This window comes from Eubalaena glacialis, chromosome 6, assembly GCF_028564815.1.
Source record: "Eubalaena glacialis isolate mEubGla1 chromosome 6, mEubGla1.1.hap2.+ XY, whole genome shotgun sequence".
NCBI lineage: Eukaryota > Metazoa > Chordata > Mammalia > Artiodactyla > Balaenidae > Eubalaena > Eubalaena glacialis.
Genome location: NC_083721.1, coordinates 130,124,030 through 130,136,866, shown reverse-complemented (window position 1 = coordinate 130,136,866; position 12,837 = coordinate 130,124,030). Strand labels below are relative to the sequence as shown.

Sequence of the window (12,837 nt, the reverse complement as noted above, 5' to 3'; positions counted from 1 at the left end):
GCGGCGGCGGCGGCGGGGGGGGTTCCGTGGCCGGGTCCGCTCGCCCTGCCGGGTCCGGGGCGCTCGGCGCGGGTGGCTTGAACATCAGGCCGCTCGTCCTGGGAATCTGGGGCCCGCGGGGTGGCAGGGTCGCGGCGCCGGGCCCGGCCACCCCTGCGCCCACGGCGGCGGCGCTCTATTTTTAGCAGCCGCTGTTGCATTATAAGGAATGCGCGGCGCGCTGGGCGACCAGGGCGCGCGCGCGGGCTGCGCGGTCGCTTTAAGGAGGCGCCGGGGCGGGGACAGGCCAGAGCGGCCGTCAGGCCGCGGGCCGGGAGCCGTCAGTCCGGGTGCCGCGGGGCCCGGCGGGCGCGGCGCTGCCTTCTCGCCGGCGCGGGCATGGAGGACGCGGCCTGAGGCCGGAGCCGAGCCGGGCTGGAGCGCGCGGTGAGCGGTCGGGGCAGGCTGGGAAGGGAGGGCACCCGGCCGGGCGCTTTGTTCCGGGAGGGAGGTGTGGCCGCCCCGGGCCCGGCCGTGCTCGCCACAGGCGGACTGCGCTCTGGGGCTGGCGGAGAGTGGCCTTTTGCCCCCACGGCAGACTCCAGCGTGACGGTGTGCGATCGAGAAGTCGGAGACGATCGAGACCCCAGTGAGAAGGGCCTGCCCACCGCGCAGAAAGCCCCTTTCATGGTAACCGCCCTTGGGTTCCTTGTCTGCCCTGGCGAGAACGCGCGGGGAGGTGGGCGGCGGGACTCGGGTGGATGGAGGCGGAGCGGGGGGATCTTTCCCCTTTTAAAATGGCGTTAACGCCAGTAATCGGCCGAGGGAGTTGTCAGATTCATCTGAAAGATAAAAAGCAGGCTGCTTCATAAACCTTTGCTGCGCCGGGGGCTTGGGGCTCTGGTCACAACCAGGGCCCGGCTCATTCATTGACGGGACCTGCAGGGGCGCCCACCGAGTGTAGGGCACAGTGCCAGTTACCGCGCCGCGAGGAAGGTAAGGGTGCAAACTGAGCGACAGCCCAGCGTAGTCGGTACTGGGATCAGGGAAGCACGGGGGCTGTGGGAGCAGACAGCGTGGAAGGGCAGGGAAGGCCTCCTAGGGGAGGTGATGCCTGGCAGGAGCGTGGGCACTGGACACCAATTAGACTTTGTGGCTGGAACTGAGGTCTGTGCTGGCCAGGGCCAGAGCCGAGGCTGGAGAGGTGGAGAAGGGCCACTTCATCCCGGCCCTGATCCCCGAGCTCTGGGATTGCCCCTCCTCCTCCCACCAGCGCCTACTCCGAGCAAACCTCCTTGGGCTTGAATGGTTCTTGCCCCTCCAGGACTCACACTCTATCCTGGACCTGAGCAGAGAGGGTGACTGACAAGGCTCAAAATTGTGGCCTCAGAACAGTGACCTCCCCGGCAGCAGGAATGATAAGGAAATCTGACTTAAAAGCTCTGAAGCTCCACTGTAATAATAGCTGCCAGCAGGGCTGACACAGACCAGGCACTTGACGTGGATATGCTTGCTCATCATTTGACAAGACGACTCCAGAAGGGTTTTATTATTACCCCCATATGCAGATGGGGAACAGGGGCTAGGAAGAGTAACTTGCACAAGATCATATCTAGGGTCCATGATGTAGACCCTGCAGCTCCTCAGGCCCCTCTTGTGAGGGTCTGGCTGACCTGGCCTGAAGGCTCCAGGTGCAGCTTGTGTTAGGCTTTGGCTCTATTGCCTTTCACTGGTTGGGTGAAGTGTGGGGTGGTGAGCTGCTGGTATTAATAACTGACACGTGTCAGGGGCTTTGCAGTGAACAAAGCACTTTCACCGACTGAGACAGTTCTTAGAGTTTCTCCTACTTTTCTTCCCAGGAAAGAAACTTGAGCTGGCTAACATTTTTTTAAGTCTCCTAATTTCCTGTAAATCGCATGTCCCTGCTGACTGGGGCTGAAAATGTTCCATGAAAACATTCATGGTTTTGACCCCCAGTCTGTTCTCACTCCCAGCAGCCAATTAGCTTTTCTGTCTGTGGTTTAAGGTGTAGTTTGTCCTTTCTCTGCTAGGCCAGGAAGGTTGGAGCTTTAATGCTCTGGGGTTTTCGAGGCGCAGAGTCTGCCAGCCTCTTTGGGGGTGCGGGTGGAGGTTGCGTAAGCCGGGTGCTCTAATAGAAACTGCCCCCCGCCTCAACATTTCCTTATTGGGGGGGCAGTGTGGCCCTCTGCTGAACCCTGGTGGGCAGTGACAATCTTCCAGGGCTGCCAGCTCTGTTTGTATTTGCCACTACTTATGTTTTCACCTACCTAAGACATCTTTGTGACAGGTATAACTTTTATTAGCTCTAACCACAGGTATTTCACACTTTCAGTTGATCTGAGCTGCTTATAGAGAGGCAAGTCCATTATCCCTGGGGTTGGTTCCTGAGCTTGAGTGATCACCTGGAACCAGGGAGGACTTCTGGGCTCTGATGGACTGAACTAGCTCCTGGGGTGCCTGGTCCTAACATCAGCCTGATTCACATGTTGACCAGCCTGCTGCATCATGTGACTTCCTGGGGAAATGTGACCTCCATTTTATATTTCACATCTGGTGTCATCATTGTCTACCAATGAAGTGCTCCCATATGGAGTGTGCCTCCCTGCAAGCGATTGAAAACATACCTGCTCAGGAGCATCATGTAGTCTGCACAAACCATACACATGTGAACTAATTGGGAACACGTTCTTGTGCAAAGCTGGGATGTTCTCAAGTTTCCAAAGAGTGTGCATTGAGTTCCAGAGGCACTGTACTTGCCTGGCCCGGGGCAGGTATCTGGCTGGCTAGAAGGTAAAGTTACCTTTGTCTGGGGATGGGAGAAAGGAAGGAACTGGGTGAGCTCCCTGTGCCCTGGGCATCTGGCAGCTATGCATGGTCTAGAGGCTGAGCAGAGAGGTCGAGCTTTGAGAGGAATTTTGTTGGTGCACTCTGAGGCCTTGCCACCCCTCACAGTCTTGGGTGATGCCACTGGGCCCTGTGGTACTGGATCAGTGCGGGTGCTTTTGGCTGCGAATAACGGAACCCAAGTAAGAGTGGATTAAGGAGAGCTTAAATCTCCCAAAGATGTTCTCAGCTTTTGTGAAGTCTCTGGACACAGGGATGGGATATTAGTGCCACTTCCAGCAAGTTCTTGCATGGGACAGGCAGCCAAGAGGACTGAGTGTTCAGAGCAATGATTTTTACCTTCTTGGGCCACTGTCTCTTTAACATGCCAGTGAGAAGCCCAGAGAAAAGTTCCTTGTATGTATGAAGTTGGGCATTCAGTTTGGGAGATTTGTGGATCTCTGAAAATGAGCCCTGGATCCCAGGGTAGATCCCCTGCTTCACTACTGTTCACTGAGGACCTACCCTGGGGCTCTGCCCTCCCAGCCAGGCCAGCAGGCTGTCGTGGTAGAGCCGGTGTCAAGAGTGGAAGTAGAGCGGGACGGGTGTCAGTTCTCAGCTTGTGGGTGGAAATCCATGCAATCAGCTAGTGGGTCTGTCTTGTGGAACTCTGACTGAGAGGACAGTGCTGCCACCTCCTGCTTCAGACAGCAGAGGACGTTGTCGAGGCCGAGGTGACAGCCATACTGCACTCCTTGGTGTCTGCCATGCATCCCTTGGTGCCCATCTCCAGTCTTCTAGGTAGCGTTCCTGCTGCACATAATGAGGCTGGTCCCGCCTATTCTGAGACTCCCCCGGCCTTCCACTGAGCCCCACCACTGAGCCAAGGGCCTGTAGCCCATTGGCATGATCCATGGCAGCCTTCTGCAGCCATCCCCCTTGTAGGGGTCATGAAGTAGCAGTGTGTATTTAGCTTTTTAATGTCCCTATCATTGTCCTTTAGTATTTTTTAAATTAATTAATTTTATTGACTTATTTTTGGCTGCGTTGGGTCTTCGTTGCTGTGCGCGGACTTTCTCTATTTGTGGCGAGCGGGGGCTACTCTTCGTTGCGGTGCGCGGGCTTCTCATTGTGGTGGCTTCTCTTGTTGCAGAGCATGGGCTCTAGGCGTGTGGGCTTCAGTACTTGTGGCTCATGGACTCTAGAGCAGAGGCTCAGTAGTTGTGGCACACGGACCTAGTTGCTCCGCGGCACGTGGGATCTTCCCAGACCAAGGCTTGAACCCGTGTCCCCTGCATTGGCAGGTAGATTCTTAACCACTGCGCCACCAGGGAAGCCCTCCTTTAGTATTTTTGACAGCTTTACTCGGTGGAACCTGTTGATGGCCAGATGGCCAAATGACAGTATGGATCATCATTGGTTGTGAAATGACATTCTGGGTCTCAGAGAGGCATATTTTCATCTACAGAGCCTGGCATCTGGCCACCTAAATGGATAAAACATCGCGATTTGGATCTGGGTTGTGTTGCTAATGAGATTTTGGACAGTACCAGGAAGGGATTTGGCTGTGCAGTGTGTGGCAGTAGAAGGAGGGAGGGGGTATGGAGAGTTCTGTGCTCTGATTCAGGTCCTCTGTGACCGCTGATAGGGCCTTGGGAGCGTCCTGTGCTGCAGGGGCCCAGGCTCCGTCTGTGACTTCTCTGCCCCGCCCTCAGGGTTGCCACGGGGATTAGATGAAACACACAGATGAGAACATGCTTGGGAGACCAGAAAGGGCCGTAAGAATTAAGAGCATTATCAGTATTCAAGCAGCCTTCAGAAAACAGAATCATAGACCCAGAAGGGGCCCCTGGGGCATATTTAGTCTCAATTCAGACCCAGGAAAGCACATTTCTCATAGTGATGAGGTAGATGGTTTTAGGTGGGACACATTTTAATAGTTATATATATATATGTATATATATACACACTTATTGATGTGTACTATAAAAATACAGGTATGCCATCAAACGCATTTTTTTTTACTGGCTATTTTGCTCAGATTAAGGCTAAGTAAGAATTTTAAGTTAAAAAGTATGGTGATTTTAAGGTAAAGATTAAACCAGTAATAGTTCAGTAGTAGACAAATACAGCCCAAATGAGAAAGTGACCCCTTGAGTAGAGGCTGGGAAACTTTCAACAGGGGGTCCCTCCGGTGCAGCCTGTGAGGGGCGGGTCTTAGCTGGACTCTTTCAGAGGCAGGGAGCTTGACACCCCTTAAATCAGTTTACCCCATTTGGGGATTCACTTATCCTGGCAAAGTTCTTTTCTTTCTCCCTTTAACCTGTCCCGCTGGATCTGTGCCACGTGAACCTTGACAATCGTGCTTTTCTCCAGCACAAGCAGCCTGCTTTCTCCAACTGCTCCTCAGGTGGCGTGGCTTAAAGACGGCCGCTCTGGAGGTCTACCCTCCCTCCCCTCCCTCCTTCCCGTCTCTTCCTTCCCTTCCTTCAGTGAAGACTTGTGGGCTGGGCTGGGGTAGATGCTCCGCACTGGCCATCTCTAAGCCTCACAACAGTTTTGCTGTTAGCCTTTTGCAGATGTGGATACGGGGGCTCAGGGTGGTTCAGTAGGCATCCCCACGGCCGTGGCCTGAGAGGACCAGAGCCTGGAAGGAGTGTCACCAAGGCCTGTCTGGTCCTGGAGCACATGCTCCGTCTGTTACTCGGTGCTGCTCCCAGGACTGATGACTTTGGTCATTTGACGACACGCCCCTTCTCTCCTGGTGCTCATGGGACATGGCCCACAGGGTTGTGGCCATGCATAATCAGTGCTGCAGTGGAGCGAAGGCCTCGTGAGGAGAGGGGACAGAGCAGTTCACGCACAGCGACGCTGTGAAGCAGCAGAAGCCACTGAGGTGCAGGCGTGGCTGGTTGGCAAGAAAGGCAGAGAGAGCCTAGATGGAAGTGGTTTTCCCCGACTCTCATTAATCTCACTGTCAACCAGGAACCCCTCCATCATTTGTGCACTTGGTATATTTTTTAATTTTCAAAAATATAAAAAGATGAAGGATAATATATAACAAGCACCATGTACCCGTTACCCCAAATGAGCAGATGCGACCGTTTTGTCTGCACCTGATCCCTTTGGCAGGGCTTCAGCGCATCCCTGGTCAGGAGGCCTGGCTGGCTGGGCCTGCCCTCAGCCTCCGGCCGGCTTTTGGAGCCTCGCTCCCGAGTTTCCATGTCTCGGCTCTTTTACCTCCACGTCCCCAGCGAATTCACTGAAAATGCCACCTGGGTCTCCAAGGTTGTCAATAGATCCTTTTGCTGCCTGAACTCACCCCGGGGAGGAATGAGTGTGCATCTTGGGATTTAACCTTTTTCAAAAAGTTCCTCTACCCGAATACATACTTGCCTTGACCACGGTGGCTTCAGGCCAGGCTGTGGAGCATCATTTAGTCACAGCTGCCCAAAGCGAACTGTAATTTAAATGGTAAATGTATATATTTGGAAAAGAGAGAAAAAAACCCCATGATTTTCTTTTTACCATTAGATGACACTGATTTGTTAAGCCGCTCATCGTCAGCAGTCTTGAGCCAAATACATTTCTGGTCTAAAGTGCAGGACTGCTTTACAGGAAGGAAGATCAGAGTGCAGTGTAGTACCTTTGTAACCCGTAACATGGCCTTGCCAGCTCTCCCTTTCCTCGGCTCTCACAGAAAGATGGTGTCCCAGGTGTGTGGTCCCAGGTCCTCCCCTCTGCCAAGCTCTCCAGCTGCAGAGGGGGAAGCTCTCCTTGACAACAGGAGACAGGAGAAGGCTTCTCCCCCAACTGTTTGCAGCCTCCTGCTTCCCGCCCCGCCCCCGCCTGACTCCACTCCTGAGCTGGAGCCTGACATGGCCCATTTGCAGGTAGCTTGGGCTTGACTTAGGACAGTTAGCAAAGCACCACTTTTAAAGCTGCACAGAAAAGATGAAAAACCTTCTGGAAAAGCCTTGCATACCCAGGCAGATTCCATTTTCAAGGAGTCAAGGAGTTCAAACTGGGGACAGAGATTTGAACGAGTTTCGTAATAGAACACGGAGACCTGAGGTGGTCCCCGAGTTTTCTTTACTAAATGGTGAGAATGAGTTGAAAAGTTTTCCGTTCCTGAGTTGCCAACAAAGGATAACACTGCCTGCGTCCTTTGCCCTGACTCGATGGAGATGCTGCAAAAGCCAGCAAAGGCTGGGACCCCAAAGACCTCAGAAGGATCTGCTTTGTTGGGGTTTGTCTTGCAATAGAAACGGTCAGAGACTGTACCAATGAAGGCAATTAAGCATATTCTAAAGTCAATTCCTATTTGTTTATGCAAAAATACACATACATGTTATGTTGACGGCCTACTTTTTAAAGAAAAGTTTTGGTTTAAAAAGAATCTGCTCTGCATACTATGTGTTAGGCTGTCCCTAGTATCCTAACTACCCAGATTAAAAGTAAAAGTATTTGTAGGCATGTGGTGCTGTGTGGAGATTGCTGAAGACGTGCTGGAGTTGGGGAGGCCCACTCTCCCCTTAGGGCTGACCATTTTTGGGGGGGCCTGGGGACAGGTTCTTGCCTCCCCAAAGCATTATATATTCCCTTCAAGAGCAAAATTCATTTTAACTCAGTTCCAGGTTTTTTTCTTCTTCTTCTTCTTTTTAGCCTTTAGAACTTTAACACACCTTCTTGAAAATTCCCCCTTTTAGATGACCGCCAAATTCACCCCTTTATATTTTAATTTCACTGGGAATGGAGGTCCCAAGGAAGAGGCAGAGGCAAATGCATCTTTCTTGGCGAGTACCGTTCTCTCACAAGGAGGCTCAGCAGCCCAAAAATAGCATCCATCTTGTTCTTCTTTCAATGCCTGCTTTATTGTAACTGGAGATGATGGAAAAGGGTGGAGCCACGGTCCCAAAGCCTTGGGGGCATATATTAAAAAGTTACTTGTATGAGATAACGTCTTCTCAGTGGGCCCTCCACACCCACATTCCTCAGGTTGAGATTCCCTGGGCGACAGAGTCAAGAAGGCCTAGCACTCCCCATACGCTCCTCACACCCATTCTCTTCCTGCAAAGGAAGTCAGGCCCCGGGTGCCTTGCTGGCGCTCCGGGGAGCTAAGGTCAGCTGGCATCAGAGCCTTCCCGGCCACCCCACTCAGTGACCCCCGGCCCTGCCTGCCCGCAGTGGCCCGAGTCCACTTATCTGGGGCTGGGTGGGTGTTTCCTGCATGTTTGAGATTTTAAGCAGGAAATCAAAATAAAGAAACAAAGCCTTTGTTTTACTTCTGGGCTCAAACTGGGGATGGCTGGAGGGATGGAAAAGGGGAGTGAGAGCAGGTCACTTAGCACTTCCACCAAATAACCATTCTAATAAAGCACTTAACAGGGGCTTTTTCCTCCTTAGGGCTGGTGTGCGTGGATAGCAAAGCTGGGTGGAGGCTGGGAGAGCCTCTGTGTGGAAGGAGGAAGGAGAGGGCCCCAGGCAGGGTCTGGCACCACCAGCGATTGGCAGCCAGAGGGGCCTCAGGGAACCTCAGTCCTCCCTCCCTTCCTCAGAAGACCCACAGGAGAGTGGGAAGGGGCCCGGGCTGCAGGCCAGAGGGCCCCCCTGCTGAGTCTCTGCCCCCCCCCTACCTGTCCTCTCTGTGACCTTGGGCAAGTCCCCATCTGCTGTGGACCTCCTTAGCGGTGTCTGTAATAGGGACAGTGCTGCCGTGACACATGTCTCAGGCACCCCCACCCCCCTTTCTCCTCTAGCCCGGTCATGCGGGGCCAGGCCCTCATCCCACATATGTGGAAATGGAGAGGTGCTCTCCCCAATAGATATTCATTCTTCCCCAAAGATTTTCTCCCTGTGCAAGTTTTCTGAGTGTATCATTTATTTTTCTTTGACGATTACGCAGTCGTTGATGGAAACCGTCCCCATCTGTAGTGTTTCTGGGGACTGCAGGGTGGGGACCATGCCAGCAGGCCATCTGAGCTCCGGGGTCAGCTGCCACATTTTGCGTGGGTACCATCGGCGTGGCTTCCTCATTCCCTAAGCCCCACTGAACCACGGCTGTTGTACGTAACAGGCTGTCACCAAGGGCCTCTGAGAAAGGGGGCTGTCCGTAGCTTAGAACGGGGCAGAAGTTAAAACTGAGCGTCAGACACCCTTCCCTTGCCTGCTCACGCCCTTGGAGACTTTCTCCCCGGCTCTCTGTCTCCTCAAGCCTAGTTGACTGCCGTTTTCCAGGGAGCAGTTTTCCTGGGCACTTTCCCCCAGAACTTCTGAAAACTCCCAATTTCCATTACTTTTGACTATAGAGGAATAATGACATGGAGACGAGGCTGGGAGCCTACCCTTTTACCCCTGAAAATAGCCAGTAAGAGCTTGTCTGAGCAAGAGGCATGCACCCCAGACCTACACCGTGACCTTCTGCAGGAACCACAGCAGGAGCTGTGGGGTTGTTACTGTCACTGTTCCAAGCCAGGTCAGAGTCTTGAGTCAGGCCTTTTTTCCCAATGACCAGAGCAAACTCAAGTGTTAATCTTTTTTCCTTTGTGTTAGGACAGTGTTCAGAGTAGCTGTGAGGATTAGAGCTGATGTAGATCAGGATATTTACTGAGCATCTTCTTGGCGTCAGGCATGCGCTGGGCTCCAGAGATACAGTGGAGAATAAAACGGAGGATGGGCCCTGCCCTCCTGGAGCTGACAGTCTGGTGGGGAAGACACATTACATCATAAACAATTAGGCAACTGAGTGCAGCATGCAAAGTGCTGTCAAGACAGACAGCTGGGTGTCTTGGGAGCTAGAGCAGTGACCTCACCTAGTCTGAGGTGCTGGTCAGGGAAGTGTAGTATATGGTCAGGACATGATAAACAGGCATTCTAATGATCGGCCCTGGCCACAGCACTCGGCCTGATTCCACCTCCAGCTGGTTGCTGCTACCCATTCACCAAGGATAGTTTTGCACAGAGAGGTTTATATGTAATTTGTCCGAGGTCACACAGCTAGTAAGTGGCACAACCAGGATTCAAAACTGGGTCCGTTGGATTCATTTCCACGCTCCTGACATCTGCTCTGCCTCCAGCTTTACCCTACTTGGGCTCGTCCCCCTCCGATGGGATGTAGCTCCACAGTTTCTCCTTTCTCTGCACCCCCGAAACAAGCCAGCACGGACTGTGGGTGGTGATCATTCCTCAGATCATCAGGAATAGAATGTGCTTCCTTGCTGAACCTTGGGATGGCCCAGCGGCAGGAGCAGTGATCCTTCATCCCGCTGGGTGGCTGAGGTCTCCCTGTAGAGCAGGCTGCGCTGTGCGCCTCGCAGGCTGAAGGTGGTGATTCAAAGGCAGCCGCTTCCTTCCCCTCCTGCCCCGTCCTGAGTGCTCTGGGGCAGCCTGGAAAGCAGCCTTGTGTGGCCCCAGGAACCCTTCTGTGCAATTTAGTGGAGGGGACGTTGGCGAGAGTTCCCGCAACATACTTACGAGGAAGATGGTGATGATGATGATGACAGTAATAATAACACTTTCTGTGCCAGGCACTATTCTAAGCACTTGCGTGTATGGGCTCGTTCTGTCCTCAGAGAAATGCTGTGACGTGAGTACGTGGTTAACAGATGAGGAAACGGGGGCGCACACCCGGGTTGAGTGATTTGCCTGACGTCACATTCCCAGCGGAGGGGCAAATGCTTTGATTCATGACTTTTTATAAAAATGCTGTATGTAGAAAAAAGAGAGGTGGGCGGCCGATCCCCTGGCCAATGGCGGCTTCTAGATGGCTCCTGCCCCTTGGGAACGGAGCAGGTCTGCCCACTCTGCCCTTTGCCCCCTCTGCATCCAGGGCTCGCTGTCTGGCCTGGCCAGGCTGGGTAGGAGGGCAGGAAAGATGCAGCCACTCTTTAGGGTTTGGGGAGAGAGATGTGAAAAGTGGCCTCCTGCCCTTCCGGAGTTTGGCAGGGTCCCTGAGAAGGCATCCCTCCCCACCTCCAGCCTGGTTCAAGCCTCCACAGCCAGGCGGCTGGACCTTCCCACCCTGGTCCTGCTTTCCTGGACTTTCCCTTTGCTGAGGAAAACCCCACACCTCCCCGGCCGCTCATTGCCTTGCCCGCCTCGTGTTCAGGAAGTTTCCCTTTTGTTTTGCTCCAGCCCTTCTCTCTGCAGTCTGCTTACCCGTTTAGAATGGGGATTGGATCGCCTCTCCTCACCTCAGGGAAGGGCCTAGATCCTGTTTCTTTCTCATTTTGGGTCGAACAAAATTTTTCACATTTTTCATTTATGATGTTTAACATTTTGAATATAAACGATGGAAACAAATCAAACGATGGAAACAAATCGGTGATTTTTGAATGTGCCTTTCTGCCCTCTTCCTCCCCGGGCTCTGCCGTGCTCCTGGGGTGGCTGTGTGCTCTCCCCCAGCTAAAGACGGCTAGACCGGAAAGTTTCCAGGCTGAGCAACCCCTGCAGCTGCTCCTCAGTGTCACTGCCACTTCCTTTAACCTCACACCTCTTTGCGGCCAAAGCCAGGCCAGGCCAAGGCAGTGAAGGGTTGTCTGCCTTGGAGTGGCTACACCACTCAATGCTGGCATGCTCGAGGTGGCAGGGTAGCAGCAGGTGCCCTTATGGGCTGCCCCCACCCCCACCCCAGGGAGGTGATTTATTTGGCTTATATAATGTGTAAAACTTTTTTATTGGTAGCCAACATTTAAAAAATCAGTTTCACATAAAAATTCAGATTTCTGGCTACTCTTTAAAAATTTTGACTGTCTGGAAGCCCCATTGCAGATATGCTTCTGTCATGGCGGTCAGATGGTGGAAGGTACCAGTGGCCTCCTGTTTACCACAGGCCCCACTGCTCCCTATTGCCTGTCCCTGTCCCCTTCTCTCATTTATCGACCTGACCTCTGCCTACACATGAGTTTGGGATGTCCATTTGTCTCCTGAGTCCCTCTTTCTGCTATTGCAGGGTAAAGCAGTTGAGATGGTGGGTCAGCTAGGATGCGGGGGGCTGGAGTTTAACCATTCAGCCCTGGCAAGAAGCATCCATCTCATAGGCAGGGGGTTGCTGACACAAAGGGAGGCCTGCCCCCGGCATCCAGGCCTTCCCTTTGCTGTCTGTCACCACCCCTGCCCTTCTCCTGGGCCACTTACCTGCTGGGCTGGTGTGAAGCCATAGGTTCCATGAGGCAGTGGCTCTGGGCTGGGACAGCGCTGAGGGACAGCCTGTGAAGCTGTGCTCCGGTTGCCTCCACTCGGGAGAAAGACAGTATGAGAACCTCTGCCTTGATGCCATCAGGGGGTTCTGGGGGCGGGGTGTGGCATCCCCAGCCCAAAGGCAGGGATGGTCAGGGAGCTGGGCCCTGGGAGCTACAGGGGGCTCAGTGTTTGGGAGTGTGGGTGACAGGGAAGGACCCCCTTACGGTCACCCACTCCTCCTCTGGGCTGGTGCCCTTGTGTGTCCAGTGGGACTGCTCACATGGTATCTCCCTTGTGAGGGCCACCACCCCACTTCTCTGTGTGGCCCACACCACCTCAGCCTACCCGCCACCCAAGCAGAATCCCAGCCAACTCCCAGGGTCATCCCTGCATTTGGGGAATGCAGACAGCAGACACCGGAAGCATTTCTGTGCAGAAAGCTGTGCCAGGGCTCCAGGGTGACCCTGAGATAAGGAAAATGAAGCTCAGCCTGTAGCCCCCAGCCCCACCCCCGCAGGGGAAATGTAACAGTAAAACAACTCCCAACTCCTAGATTTGAAGGGAGAAGAGGCAGCGTGGCCGTGTGGCTGAGCTGGGAGCTCGTGGTCACTTGCAGATGGCGATGCGTGGCTTGGACAACCATGGAACCTCGGGGACCTCAGGGGCTAAGCAGAGCCTTCTCGATGAGGTGGCTATGATGAATCAGCGGAATAGTGGCTGCAAAGCACTCTGGCTGCTACCTGCCACCTGGCCGGCACTTCGTAGATGCAGGCAAGGTGGCTCAGTGGAAGGAGGCCCGGGGAGCAAGAGAGGCCGGGAACGAAGGGGTGGCTT

General features: G+C 53.8%; 1 protein-coding gene across 3 annotated transcripts in view; it reads left to right on the top strand.

Moving 5' to 3' along the window:
• Window positions 1-308: 308 nt before the first annotated feature.
• MRAS (muscle RAS oncogene homolog) overlaps window positions 309-12,837 on the top strand; it is a 57,449-nt gene continuing 44,920 nt past the window's right edge. For 2 of the 3 annotated variants that reach the window (XM_061194608.1, XM_061194610.1), the window contains exon 1: window positions 309-426. The gene's annotated coding sequence lies outside the window, so the exon portion shown is untranslated. The other variant, XM_061194609.1, reaches the window with a different exon arrangement.